Below are 15,860 nucleotides of genomic sequence, written 5' to 3'. Positions count from 1 at the left end.
CTCTCCCATACAGGTTCTCCTTGTGCAAAGTGCGCTGTATTGTTGACCGATGCACATTGACACCATCTGCAGCAAGATGATGCTGCAGGTCATTGGAGGTGGTCTGTGGATTGTCCTTGACTGTTCTCACCATTCTTCTTCTCTGCTTTTCTAATATTTTTCTTGGCCTGTCACTTCTGGGCGTAACAAGAACTGTACCTGTGTTCTTCCATTTCCTTACTATGTTACTCACAGTGGAAACTGACAGTTTAAATCTCTGAGACAACTTTTTGTATCCTTCCCCTGAACAACTATGTTGAATAATCTTTGTTTTCAGATCATTTGAATGTTGTTTTGAGGAGCCCATGATGCCACTCTTCATAGGAGATTCAAATAGGAGAACAACTTGCAAGTGGCCACCTTAAATACCTTTTCTCATGATTGGATACACCTGCCTATGAAGTTCAAAGCTCAATGAGGTTACAAAACCAATTTAGTGCTTTAGTAAGTCAGTAAAAAGTAGTTAGGAGTTTTCAAATAAAAAAATTGATAAGGGTGCCCATACTTTTGCACCGGTCAAATTTTGTTTAAATGTGGATTGCACATTTTCTGTTTGTACAATAAACCTCATTTCAATCCAGAAATATTACTGAGTCCATCAGTTATTAGATATATGACACTGAAATAGCTGTTGCAAAAACCCAAACTGTTATAAAGAAAAAAGGTTAACATTAATAGGGGTGCCAAAACTTTTTCATATGACTGTACTTTAGATTACTATAACATGCACAGTTATAATTAAATGCATTGTTCAGTAAATTGCATTAAAACACTTTAAACTCTCAGCCACTAGATGGCGCTGACCGCTGCACTGCTCCGTCTCTGTAACATTGCCAGACCTTATTCCCCAGCAGCACCAACATGTAGACAGACAAAATATAAAATATATGTACAAACACTGTAAAAGTAGGGTTATCTGTCCACCTCCTAAATGTGCTGCAGATGAGTTAAATGAGAAGCTGTACCATTCATAAAATGGCAGAATGCTTCCATTGAAAAATAGGTACAAATCACAAAGGTTTATAGATGGATATTGACCAGTCTCGAGCTAAAATAATTAAAACATACTTATAAATATATAATTTTTTTTCACCCCAAGCCGGATCTTCACCTTCATAACCGGGACATTTGTTTCTATTCTGACTAGTGTCACATTGACAGGGTATACCTCTGGAACACTTTAATGAATCCCAGTGATTCTGAGACTATTTTTTCGTAACATATTGTACTCTATAGTAGTTGTAAATTTAGTATTTTTTGTTTGCATTTCTGAAAATATGAGAAATTTATTGAAAATTTAGCAATTTTTAAACTATGAAGTTTTTATGCCCTTAAACCAGAGAGTTATGTCAAACAAATAGTAAATAAATAGCATTTACCACATATTTGACACACATATTAACTATCCCTTTTCTTTATACTTTTCTGACCATCTAGGGAGTAAAATGTTAGATTATGTAAATTAACATATCCAGATCTACTGATTTGAGGGTCTGTTACGTGGGTCCCTTTCCGCTTTAAGTACAACCTGGCTCGTCTGGCTGGTGACGCGTCCCCCTTCTGAGCCGGTTGCTATGTGCTTGGTGATGTGTGACCCATGGGCTGTCCCCGTTCTGGATGATTACACTACTATTACTCTACCTCTTTTCTTACTTATCTCCCTGCTCCTTCTGTCCGTCACCGGGGGGGCGGAGGTGTGCAACCTCTGACCGTCACTTGCGATCCGCAATTTTTGTGGGCGCGGTGTGACGTGCTGGAGTGCTGGCACTCTGTACGTCCCTACCGTTGCCGGGGGGACGGGGATGCCGCGCTCTCTGTAGCGTGGATTGCGCACGCGCACTGCCTGCCTTGTCAGATGCGGTGCAGCGTGTGCGGACGTCCCCGCCTCCTTCCGGCTTCCGGTCACGTGAGGAATCACGTGATCGGGTGCTCAGACATATAGGAGCCGGTCTGCTAGACAGACACTACACCTCTCCTCCCGGAAGAAGCAGTCATAGGACTGTGAAACGGCCGTCGGAGGTCCCCTCTGACTGGTCCCCCTGAACCACCTATATACTGGTAAGCTTTTCTGCTGGCCTTGTTTACTTTGGTCCCTATGGAGCTGATCTTTTTATTATAAAACTTCACCTCTTTGCACATATTTCCATATGCGACCATGCACTTATCTAGTACCCTTTGGGTAGGTGTAGATCCATTTACTAATAATAGGTGGCTATTATGATACATTCTATATTACATTTCTGTGTATAGCCTCCCTATCCTCTGTGGACTAGGCCATACTATTTTTAGCCGCAGTTAGCTGCCATATCACCTGTATACTGGAATTTTTCTCCTGATCATGTTCATTTTTTGATATGTTTGGTGATTCATGGGGATCTGATGTATTTTTCCCAGGTCTATGCTTCTTAAATGTTTCTTACATGTATTTGTAATGATTCCTATTAAAATTAATATATTTGCACACAAAATACTCCGTTTCTCTTGTTCTTTCAACATTTACCACACGTCTACTTTACATCAGCACTATTTTTCAAACATGATTTTTTTCGTTAGGAAATTACAAGGGCTAACATTTTATCAGCAATTTCTAATTTTTCAAACAAAATTTACAAAACTATTTTTTAGGGATCACATCACATTTGAAGTTACTTTGGGAGGCCTATTTGACAGAAAATACCCAAAAGTGACACCATGCTAAAACCTTGCACAATTCAAGTTGCTCAAAACCACATTCAAGAAGTTTATTAACCCTTTAGGTGCTTCACAGGAACTAAAGCAATGTGTAAAAAAAAAAAATGAAAATTTTACTTTTACCCACAAAAATATTACTTTAACTCCAAATGTTGCATTTTTATAACAACAGAGAAAGGAGCAACATACTTGAGTTCAGATTTGGTTTATACGGTTTGCGGGTACCATGTCACATTGGCAAAGCCCCTGAGGTGTCTAAACAGTGGTGTTCCTGCACAATTGACCCCATTTTGGAAAGTAGACCCTTAAGGGTGCTTTACACGCTGCGATATCGGTAACGATATATCGTCGGGGTCACGTCGTTAATGACGCACATCCGGCGCCGTTACCGACATTGCAGCATGTAACACAAATGAGCGACGATCAACGAGCACAAAAACATGAAAAATCGTTGCTCGTTGACACATCGTTCATTTCCTTAATATCGCTGCAGCGAAAGGTACGATGTTGTTTGTCGTTCCTGCGGCAGCACACATCGCTGTGTGTGACACCGCAGGAGCAACAAACATCTCCTTACCTGCCTCCACCGGAAAAGGAGGAAGGAAGGAGGTGGGCGGTTCCGGCCGCTCATCTCCTCACCTCCTTTTCTATTGGGCGGCGGTTCAGTGACACTGCTGTGACGACGCTGAACGAACCGCCCCCTCAGAAAGGAGGCGGTTCGCCGGTCACAGCAACGTCGCAGAGCAGGTATGTGCGTGTGACACTGCCATAGCGATAATGTTCGCTACGACAGTGATCACACGATATCGGCCATGAGACGGGGACGGTTGCAATCGCGCTCGACATCGCTAGCAAATGGTAGCGATGTCGCAGCGTGTAAAGTACCCCTTAAAGTAATTTAGCTATATGTTTGGTGAGCACCTTGATCTTCCATGTGCTTCATAAAATTTTATAACGTTGAGCTGTGAAAATGAAAGTACATTTTTGACCACAAAAATGTTGCTTTAACCCCAAATTTTTAATTTTCATTAGGGTAGCAGAAAACAATAGAACATGCAATTTCTCCTGAGTACACAAATATCCCATATGTAGTTGAAAAGTACTTTTGAGGCACAGTACAAAGTGAAGAAGGAAAGGAACGCCATATTTCAGTTCAGATTTAGGTGGAATAGTTTCGGGTTGCCATGTCATATTGGCAGAGCCCCTAAGGTGCTAGTGTGACACCCTGGCCGGGCCAGGTAGTCATAAACAAGCCCCTGCACAACACCGTTCCCTCACAGGTGACATCAGCCATCCTTTAAAACCCTAGTCACCCCCCTCAGGGCTGAGTAGACACACCAGAGGGCGGAACCAGGCGGTTGGAAGATGCCCACCGAGGAGTCTAGACAGCCCGGGGGTGGGAAAGTAGTCAGTTGAGTTGAGTCGAGACAAGTGTTAGAGTTCAAGTTGGAGAGGAGTGTGGGCTGGAGCTGTGTCCAGCTCCAGCAGAGGCGGATACCCCAAATTGAACGGCGCCAGGATAGGAGCCCTGGTGCCATTGGCTAGGAGGCAGACGGCAGTATCCGTCTGCAGGAGCCGGGAAGACGGCTCGGGGGAATCGAGGTGGACCAGGACAGGGTAGTGGCCCACCGGTACCGACCCGGGGAACCGACTCGGAAACCAGAGTACACAGGGGGGTACTCGGACCCTGAAGCCAAGTCCAGAAGCTACTGGAACTGGTTAATTAACTAATTGAGGCCAGGACTAAAGGTCCTGTCCCACCCAAAGTCCCTATTAGAAGACAACAGCCCACCGAGGGGAATAAAAGGCCACCGCCAGGGCTCAGCGTCTGCGGGCAAGGGCTCCTTAGGCCACATCCAGCCAGGAGCGGACTCCTGAAGTTGCAAGCACAGGCAGTCCACCATTCTAAAAAGGTCCAGGAGAAAGACAGAGACCACCAGCCGGGTGGGGCAACCAGAACGCAGCCGGCTGCGGGCACCGACCACCATCACCTTGGTTTACCAGAGACTCATGTGTTTCCTTCAAGAGTGAGTACACCAGCACCCTGTGGTTGCCCAACTCCCTGCACCAAAAACCCAACGGGTCCCGGGGCCACCAACCCTGCCCATGGAGGGGTTAACAACTTGCTGCACAACATCTCCCCCGGGTGCCCCCGTAACTGCAGCGGTGGTGTCAAACCTCACCACACACCGTGGCTGGTGTCACAAACTTAATACGGCTCAGCCCGTAGATATACGTCCTACATCCACCACTATAATCCCCTTTTTAATTTAAGTGACCGCGAGACCCCCGGGTCCGGAGACCCTCGAGCCACCCACAGAAGGTCCGGATCCGAGCAGCTCAGCTGCTGAGAGCGGGGCAGAGCACCTTAATTTCTGGCATCACGAACAAGATAGATACCCATCCACTTACCTTGTGGAAGTGCGCCTTGTGTTGAAGTCAGCGGTGATTCATTGCAGAAATTCCATAAACCGCCATCTTGCCGCCATTTTTGGGCATGAAGATTCCCGCCCAGAGTCTTCTTCCCCAAGAAAAGGGCGTGAAAGCCGAAGCCCCGCTCCCTGGGAACACGGAATCAAGGCCGGAAGTCGCAAAACGAAATTTACCAGCCTAAAAGAGGGGTGCCAGAAAAAGACCAAGGGGGAGAAGCGGGAAGATGTCCGCGCCTAACCACGACGGCGGAGTGGCCCCGGCCGCAGAAGCGGCGGCACCTGCAGATGCGCCTGACAATGGGAATGTGGCAGCTCTCGCTCTGGTTGTAGGAGCGGGGGGAGCTGTGGCCCCGACGGTCACCCAGGTAATGCCAATCTTCTTGCCCTAGGTGCCCGATGCTGCCTGGCTACCCCAGTACGATGGGAAGCCTGATGCCTTGCAGGTGTTCCGGAAGAAAATATGCACGATTCTCGATTTGTACGCCAGGACTGGCAAGCAGCATGCAGCGGTAGTACTTGGGCAGCTGACCGGCGCCGCCAAGCAGGAGGTGGAGACTTGGGTAGACACGGGCCGGGTCTCGGTAACCGCCATTTTTGATAAACTTCAGATTGCTTTTGAGACCCGCACGGAAGCGGAGTTACGGATGCAGTTCTATAACTCCCAACAGCGGCCGCGGGACAGTATCCGAGACTATGCCTTGCGGCTACAGACGGCATTGCGTACGCTGAGGCGGGTGGACCCCATCAATTAGGTTGACAGTAACAAAATGCTGGTAGAACAGTTCCTGCAGGGGCTGGGGTCCGCTGAAGATCTTAAGCAACTACTGCTGTGGTCTCTGGAGCACACAGACTTGAACTTTGCAGTCCTAAAGGAGCGGGCTATTAAAGCACTACAGACGGCGGATGCTGGTGCTCCCGACCCGCCATCTTGGCCGGCTTCACCGCTCCCATCTCGGTAGCAGCCCCCTTGTTGGCCTTGCTGGCCCCTACAGCAATCCCCGGGGCTCCGGAAGATCTGTCGTCGCAAGTCCAGGGCCTGAGTGATGACATCGCCAGGATCCTCGCCGCCCTGCAGCTACCGACGAAAGTCAAGCCGGCGGAGAAGATACAGCTCGCCGACAGCCCGGAAGATGCCCCGTGGATGCAGCGGTGGAGGAACGACAACCGGTATGGACCACCTGTCTGCTACAAGTGCAACAAGACCGGTCACTACTCCCGTCGGTATCCTTTAAACGAGCAACCCCTGAGGCCAAGGTCCAATCCTCAGGAATAGACCCTCAAGGCCTGGCTGATTGTCGGGATCGGTATGTTGGAGGTCGCCCCATCATCTCCCTGGCTGTGGACGGTATCCTGACCTTAGCCCTTCTTGACACCGGATCACAGGTAACGACTATACCTTATGTATTATATCAACATTATTGGTCTGATAGTGAACTTGCCCCTCCGGATGACAGTTTGACCATCATTGCGACCAATGGACTCCCTATGACCCAAGTGGGGTTCAAGGAAGTGACTCTGACAGTGGAGCGAGTGGAGTTGAAACGTCAGTGGATGATTGTGGTACAGAATGACCCCAGTGACCGTAACCCAAAGGTGGTCCTTGGGACCAACGTGATTGAGAACTGCATGGGAGAGGTACTGCATCTGTTGCAACAATTGTCTGACACTGCGGGAGCGGGCCGGCAGAGGGCTCTGCAATGTGAAATCCGGGCTCTCCTGCAGCGGCAACAGGTGACCATGACAGGTGGAGAGATCGGTGGTGTGCAAGTGATGGATGCGGCGCCTCTAGTGGTGCCTCCGTGGAGCGAAATGATGATTTGGTGCAGGGCAGCAGTAGGTCCACGGGGACAGGATTACCCGGCAGTGGTGGAGCCTTTGCCTTAAGAACATTGGCCCACAGTAATGGCAGCCAGAGGGGTGATTGATGTCAAAAAGGGGAGATTGCCCGTGAGAGTGATGAACTGCGGAGAGGAAGAGGTTAGGCTGCCCCGCTATGCTACCATTGCTAAGTTGTTCTCTGTAGACGCAGACGCCATCCATGGTGCAACCTCCACCATCACCGCATCACAGTCAGATAGTGACACCCCGCCCAAACAGGTAGAGGAGTGGTGTCGGGAGCTGCATGTCGGCACCGAATCTACACCCACACATCACAAAGAGGGGGTGTATCGGGTAGTGCAGGAGTACGGGCAGGTATTCAGTAAACACCCATTAGATTTCGGAAGGATTAAGGGGGTTCAGCACCATATCCCCACAGGCACACGTCCAGCTATTAAAGAGAGGTACAGGCTGATCCCACCTGCACACTACCAGTGCGCCAAAGATATGTTGAGGAACATGAAGGAGGCAGGGGTCATCCGTGATAGTTGTAGTCCCTGGGCAGCCCCGTTGGTCCTGGTAAAGAAGAAAGATGATACCATGAGAATGTGTGTGGATTACCGGAAGATTAATCAGATAACGCGTAAGGATGCATACCCTCTTCCTCGCATTAAAGAGTCGGGGGGGGGGTACTCAGACCCTGAAGCCAAGTCCAGAAGCTACTGGAACTGGTTAATTAACTGATTGAGGCCAGGACTAGAGGTCCTGTCCCACCCAAAGTCCCTATTAGAAGACAACAGCCCACCGAGGGGGATTAAAGGCCACCGCCAGGGCTCAGCGTCTGCGGGCAAGGGCTCCTTTGGCCACATCCAGCCGGGAGCGGACTCCTGAAGTTGCAAGCACAGGCAGTCCACCATTCTAAAAAGGTGCAGGAGAAAGACAGAGACCACCAGCCGGGTGGGGGAACCAGAACGCAGCCGGCTGCGGGCACCGACCACCATCACCTTGGTTTACTAGAGACTCATGTGTTTCCTTCAATAGTGAGTACACCAGCACCCTGCGGTCGCTCATCTCCCTGCACCAAAAACCCAACGGGTCCCGGGGCCACCATCCCTGTCCACGGAGGGATTAACAACTTGCTGCACAACATCTCCCCCGGGTGCCCCCGTAACTGCAGCGGTGGTGTCCAACCTCCCCACACACCGTGGGTGGAATCACAAACTTAATACGGCTCAGCCCGTACATATACGTCCTACATCCACCACTATAACCCCCTTTTTGATTGAAGTGACCGTGAGACCCCCTGGTCCGGAGACCCTCGAGCCACCCACAGAAGGTCCCAATCCGAGCAGCTCGGCTGCTAAGAGCGGGGCGGTACACTAGAACAGCAGACATGCACCCCATTTAAAAACAGCACCCCTCAATGTATTCTTCTAGGGGTGCAGTGAGCATATAGACACAACAGGTGTGTCAGTAAATTTTATACTATTGGGTAGTGAAAAAAAAATCACATTTTTATCACTAAAATGAGGTTTTAACCTCAAATTTCCAATTTTTACGAGGGAAATTCATAAATAAAAAAGAATGCAAAATTTGTTACACAATTTCCCACGTATATGGCAATACTCCACTTGTGACTATACGTATGTATGTATGTTTGGTCAAACGCCAGGGCTTTAGGAAGTAAATAGCGCCATTTGATTTTTAGAACACAGATGTTCCTAGCATAGCCCCTATATCCAGAACAGCAAAAAAAAAAAAACTCAAGTGACCAGATTTTACAAAAATTAAACCCCTCTATGGGTGTAGTGATGATTTAGTCTCTGAAAAACACCCATGGAGTCAAACACACAATGTTACAGAATTAAAAATTGCTAATAAGCAAGCCTTTGTCATGCCCAGTACATTGTAGTGCTCATACATGGTGTCCAGCTCGTGCTTCTGGAGACACATTCTGTAAATTAAGCGAGCTTCCTTACTACATCAATGCCAAGCATGTGGATGTTAACTGTGGTTTAGGTTAATTTTTGGAGCTCAGAAGGGAGGAGGATTCTTGGATATTTTGAGAGCAGATTTTGCTGGTTTTCTGTTTGGGAGGCAAAAAGACATGACGCTTTTCCAGAACCTTTATCCTATCAGTAACATGGAAGCTCTTATATTTACGTTAAAAGATGATGGATCTTGATGTTAAAAGATGATGGATCTTGATGGAGACTTTTGTTTTTGGGGGTTGAGTTGAATGCCATTGGTGGTTAGATGGGAGTTCAAAGAGACTCCCTCTGCCTCATTACAGTGAATTTTCCATTGGGAATCTGGTCTGAATCACATTTTTCAGAGATTTACATTGCAATTGCCGATGTAAGCGCTCAGCATAGAGCACAGGATAAATATGAGCCTGGTCATAATCCAATCTTTGGAAGGCAGAATAAACGAGTCAACAGCAGTTGAAAAATTTGCTTTATTACTATTGTTACACTGTTCATCATGCGGTATAAGTGATTAGGTGGGTTTATTCATGTCAGTACGACTATAGGGATACCAGATTTATATAGGGGTTTTTTTAGGTTTGGCTACTACCACACTAAATGCTTTTTTACAAAATAAAGGTTTTTTTGCATCACTGAATATTGAAGGGTATATTTTTTTTAATTTTACTACCAACAGTCATGTGAAGGCTTGTTTTTTTACGATATGAGTTGAAGTTTTTATTGCTACCATTTTGGGCTACATAATTTTTTTGATCGTTTTCTATTCTGTCTTTTGTGAGTCAGAATCATGAAGAAACAAAATTCAGGAATAGTTTTTTGTTTTTTTTAAGCCATTCACTGTGTCAAAAAAGTAACGAGACAGCTTTTTATTCTTCAGGTTAGTACGATTAAAGCAATACCACATTTATATATAGATTTTTTTTCTTTATGTTTTGCCGCTTTTACACCTATACACAATTTTAGAGAAAAAAAGGAATGGTTTTTGCATTGCTGCATTCTAAGCGATATCGCTTTTTTATTTCTCCTCTGACGGAGTTTGTTTATTGCGCTACGTGATGATGTTTTTCGGAGATACTATTTCTATTTTCACTATGACTAAGGCCCCCTGCACACGCACGTGCTAAGTCCGTGCCCGCATGTACCGGAGACATGGGCACACGTAAACCCATTAAAATCAATGGTTTATGTGCAGGCACGTGTGCAGCCATTGGCCCGTGCCTCCATGTGGGGCAGACGTGAGCCCGTGTGCTCCACACGGATGCATGTCCGTTTTTCTCCGGCAGCACGGGTGTCACGCGGCCTGCACATGTACCACACGGATGTAGTGTGGATGCGGTCCCGTGTGACATGCGCCGGAGAAACACACGTGTCAGAGAAAAAAATAACAAATCTTTACTCACCTTCTCCAGCCCTGCTGTCCCTTGCTGCCGACCGCCGCTCATTATACTCATTTAATATTCACTTCACTGCGGCGGAAGCGCAGCAGCGGGGAGTCGGCAGGGCTGGAGACTGAAGATCAGCACCACGGACAGCGACGCCAGGGTCAGGTGAGTTGAAAATTCTCGTTCTCCGTGTTTTATCACGGATAACACACGGAGAACACATGTAGTGCCATAAACACGGCACACGGAGGGGAAAACGCACCTTTGACACGTCCGTGAAACACGTGCGTGATTTTCACGGACGTGTAAAGGGGGCCTAAGAAGAAGGTGCTTGCTGAAACGCATCTCATTTAGACCACTATACTCTTTCCTTCACTTTTTGTCAAAGCTGATATCTGGTGTATGTAATTTTAAAACAAATATTTTGAATATAATGCAAATTTTTAATAATTTTTTCAACCAAGCTTGCTGGATTTCTTCCTATTCTTCTTTACATGTGACTTTTTGATCTCATTTTATTCCACTTTTTTTGGAGGTATGATGAGAAACCATAGCAGTTTTGCCACTTATGTTTTAGGCTATGAGCGCACGTTGCTTTTTTCATGGCATTTTTGCACATTTTTTAGGTGTGTTTTGGTCAGAAAACTTTATAACTTTGCTTCCCCAGCAAAGTCGATGAGTTTTCATTTTTGCTGTCAGTACAGTATTTTTACACGTTATTGCAATTTTATAACTTAAAAGTACTACTAAGTTCCTGTCTGTAATCTTCATTCTGTCATTCATTTTCAAAACGTTAGATGTGCAGATTGAAGCCTGCATTTAGACTTTTCTCTTGTGGGAGTATCTCCCTAAGAAAGCTACATTCCCACTGTGTTTTTTGGTGACCTTTTACTCTGCATATTTTTGAAAATAATGCAAGTAACCCATTTTACTTATTGAAAAATCTGAAACATCAAAAACTGACCAAAAGCTCATGGTGGGAATGTATCTTATACAGGCTGGATGAGAGATTTGTGTGTATCTAGTGTGATGCGGCCTTCTTTGTGTCATGTATAAGTACTCGTTCTTTCCTGCTCTCATTTTCTCTTCATGTGCTTTCCTCCATTTTTATAGCCTGTTTTGTCATCCCTGAGACTGTAGATATTTTTTTTTTCTTATCTCCACCGGCATTTTGGGATCAACCCTCTAAATAAGAATGGAGCAGTATAGAGCGAGCCATAATAAATGAGGAGTAATGATGGATGCTATTTTTTTTTTTTTTTTGCAGATCGCTAAGGTACTGTAGATAATGGACTTTGGCCTATACAGACACCCATTTTTCAAGCACGTTTGCTATCTGGACAATTTTCCTTTTGCACACCAGAAAATAATTGACGAAACTGACTTATTGATGATACAAACTGACACAATGAGCGTTCATCTATGAAAATCTCATCTAAAACATTGATGAAAATCAGTGAACCACTTTTTGTGTACAAGAAAAAAAAATGTAGATGTCCGAATGAGGCCTGACAACCACGCAGCAAAAACAAAATGGTAGACAATCCCATTAAAATGGAAATAGTTGGTAGTTCTGAAATATTTAAAGAGTACAAACTGCTAAACCACCAATGGAGAAAAAAATACCAAGAAATTGGCATACTGAGTCTTAGGCTGGAATCACATTTATGCGTGTAAAATCGGTCCGACTTGCCTGACAAAAACTAGGCCAATTTTAGTTCACGTTAGGTCAGTGTGCAATGCAAGTGCAATGCTTTTTTTAATTATTTAATGACTAGCAGAGCGTGTGCAATGCGTGTTTGATGCGTATGGGATCCCTTTTTACTATGTCATCTGCAATTCAATAGAGCTGAATAGTCGCTGACAGCAGACACAGATAGAGCCGCACGATCAGAATGAAGTCGGATGAACTTCACCCGACTTCATTGTCATCCTGCGGCTCTGTCTGGGTGTCGTGTTCTGATTAGCGGTCGCCCGTGAAGGACTCACCGGTGACCGCTAATCCCCTGAGTGACTGAAGTGATTAGCGCGATTAGCGCTCCTGTCACTCAGGATACCCGCGACCAGCTGGACTCCTCCACCTGAGACCGCAACTCACCTGTGACTTCCTCGCTGTCACTCGGGAGACTTGCTGTCACTGTTGAAGGATCCAGCAGTGGCCGCTAGTAACCTGAGTGACAGCACAGCTGATCACGCGGCTCACCTCAGTTGCTGCGTGGAGCTGACAGGAGCAGCTGTGTTCTTCTGCAGCTCCTGTCACCTTCATGTAGCACAGCTGGAAGCAACGCGGGACCTCCGTGTATTACGCCGAAGCTGGAGGGGTTTTTGGGGCTTAATAAAAGTGGTGAACGAGGGTATTTGTTTATTATTGCAAATAAAGGATTTTTTCACTGTGTGTGTTTTACTAACTTTAAATTACAGGCTAATCATTGGGGGTGTCTCAGATGCCTGCAATGATTAACCTAGGACTTAGTGGCAGCTATGGGTTGCTGCCATTAACTCCTTATTACCCCGATTGCCAACACACCAGGGCAAATCGGGAAGAGCCGGGTAGAGTCCCAGAATTGTCGCATCTAATGGATGCGGCAATTCTGGACGGCTGCTGGCTGATATTGTTAGGCTGGGGGGCTCCCCATAACGTGGAGCTCCCCATCCTGAGAATACCAGCCTTCAGCCGTGTGGCTTTACCCTGGCTGGTATTAAAATTACGGGGAACCGCACGCCATTTTTTTTAATTATTTATTTATTTTACTGCATGATATAGACCCGCCCACCGGCAGCTGTGATTGGTTGCAGTGAGACAGCTGTCACTCATCGTGGGGGCGTGTCTGACTGCAACCAATCATAGGCGCCAGTGGGAGGGTAAAGCAGGGAATACGAGATTGAATAATGAGCGGCCGGCTTTTTCAAAAGAGAAGCCGCCGAAGCAGTGTGAACGCCGTGCAGCGCAGTGCTAGTGATCGGGGGATCGGTGAGTATGAGAGAGGGGGGGGAAAGGAATAGACTGACATAGACAGAGAGAGAGACCGACCGACCGAGAGAGAATAGAGACAGAGAGGGAGAGACCGACTGACAGAGGTAGAGATTGACCGACATTGTGAGACCTCACTCAGTGTTTTGTGAAACATGCGATAAATGTATTTAGAAAATCCAATGTCACTAGGATGGTGTGAGTGCCATCCATGTGACATCCAATTATTTACCCGCTCCCATAGAGAATCATTGAAGAGACTCGCACAAGAAACTCTCCAAATCGCAGCATGCTGAGATTTTTTTTCTCAGTCCGATTTGGAGTGAGAAAAAAAAAAAAAAAAAAAAAAAAAAAAAAAAAAAAAAATCGCAGATGAGAGTTGAATCATTGAACATGTGTCCGAGTGCAATGCGAGAATTTCTCGCATTGCACTACTGCGAGAAAATCGCAAGTGAGAAGCCGGCCTTACAAGAAGCCTGAAAAGATGAATTGGAAACTTTTCTATCCTAACCACAGTATGCATTTTCACCAAAAATTTAAACTTTGGATTTAAATGGATCTGTTTAAAGTAACCTTCAGTTGAAGTATCATCAGCAGCTGTGACACTTCTCTTCAGAAAAACTGCATTAGTAGCAATACAAATGGATGTTGCCTTAACTTTCAACTATTGTCTCCCTTTAGGAATGAAGTAGAATTAATCCTCTTACCCTCAAGCAAAGGTTTTTGATATTATTAAAGATCTGCCCACTCAAATGACACTAAAATACCAGAAAAATATGTGCCCAGTTTTAAAACATATACAGTGGGGAAAATAAGTATAATACACTTCAGATTGTTCAAGTTTTTCCACCTACAGAGGATGGAGCGGTCTGTATTTTTTATCATACGTGCACTTCAACCATGACAGACAAAATAAAAAAAAAAAAATCCAGAAAAATCACATTGTATGATTTTTGAATAATTAATTTGCATTTTATTGCATGAAATAAGTATTTGATCACCTGCCAACCATCAAGAATTCTGACTTTCACAGACCTGTTATTTTTTTCTTTAAAAAGCCCTCCTACTCTGCACTCATTACCTGAATTAATTGTACCTGTTTGAACTCATTACCTGTATAAAAACACCTGTCCACATACTCAATTACACTCCAACCTCTCCACCATGGCCAAAACCAAGATGTCTGAGGACCCTAAGGACAAAATTGTACACCGGTGCAAGGCGGGGATGGGCTACAGGACAATAGGCAAGGCAACTGTTGGCGCAATTATTAGAAAATGGATAAAATACAAGATGACTGTCAATCTTACTCGGTCAGAGGCTCCATGCAGGATCTCGCCTCATTGAGTAAGGCCCGTTTCACACGTCAGTGAAAAACAGTGACGTTTTTCACTGGCGTGTAAAACACACACATGTCCCTGCGTGTGCCGAAAATCACGGCACACGTGGGTTGTCTAAGTGCAATCCGGGCTCCGTTCTCCGTGGCCCGTGATTGCACTTAGAGATTCACTCACCTGCGCCCGCTCCCGCTGTCCATGGTGCTGATCGCTCCCGCGACGCAGCATCCGGCCGGCGCTGACCTCCGTAGCAGCTGCTTCCGGGTCGGTTGTGTCGCGCATAATGAATATGCGCGACAGTAATCAGCCGGCACAGAAGGAGCAGGGAGAACGGGCTGCAGAGAGGGCGTCTGAAGCCGGGTGAGTTAAAAATGTTTTTTATTTTAAAAGTACGTTTTTTTCTGGCACGTGTTTCACGGACCACACCACTGCGTGGTCCGTGGAACATCAGTGATGCCAGAAAAAAATGGACATGTCTCCGTGCGGCAATCACGCACACGCGGGTACGCCGCACGGAGACATGTGCAGTGAAAAATCACTGACGTGTGAGCAGACCCATTCATTATAATGGGTCTGCGTATGTCAGGGATTCTGGTACGTTTAAAAAAAAAGCACAAACGTACCAGAATCACTGACGTGTGAAAGGGGCCTAAAGGTGATTCCTTGTAGGTGGGAAAACTTGTAAAATCAGCAGTCTATCAAATACTTATTTGCCCCACTAAATTTAATTTAAATTTGACTTACGAAAAGTATTCCATGTATTGTACCAGTGCTGCAGCAAAGTCGAATTGAAAACACCAAGTGTAAATGAGCAGGGCATCGTAAATATAAATAATAAAACAAAAAAAAAACATCATCATGAAAAATCTTGTTCTGTGTATGCTGGATTTTTTGGATTATGACGCACTTTTCCTCCCAAAAATTTGGGAGGAAAATGAGGGGTGAGTCTTAAAATCCGAATATAGCTTACTGGGAAGTGGAGAATTGGCAGGGGCCTGTGCACCCCTCTGTGCATTGCTGGCGGCCCCTCAGTTCGGGCAGGTGGGTGGCCTGCTGGCTGCCCGCTGTACAGACTGTGGTGGCTGTGCTAGCAACAGAAGTTGCGATGGCTGTGCGGCAGGTGTCCCAGATAGTCAGTCCACGATCCGGGCTTCAAATAATGGTGCTTGAAGTCAGTGCGTGCGCAGATGGAGCTCTTGGAG

Source organism: Anomaloglossus baeobatrachus, chromosome 3 (genome assembly GCF_048569485.1).
Source record: "Anomaloglossus baeobatrachus isolate aAnoBae1 chromosome 3, aAnoBae1.hap1, whole genome shotgun sequence".
NCBI classification, from domain to species: domain Eukaryota; kingdom Metazoa; phylum Chordata; class Amphibia; order Anura; family Aromobatidae; genus Anomaloglossus; species Anomaloglossus baeobatrachus.
This window is presented reverse-complemented; position numbering follows the sequence as displayed.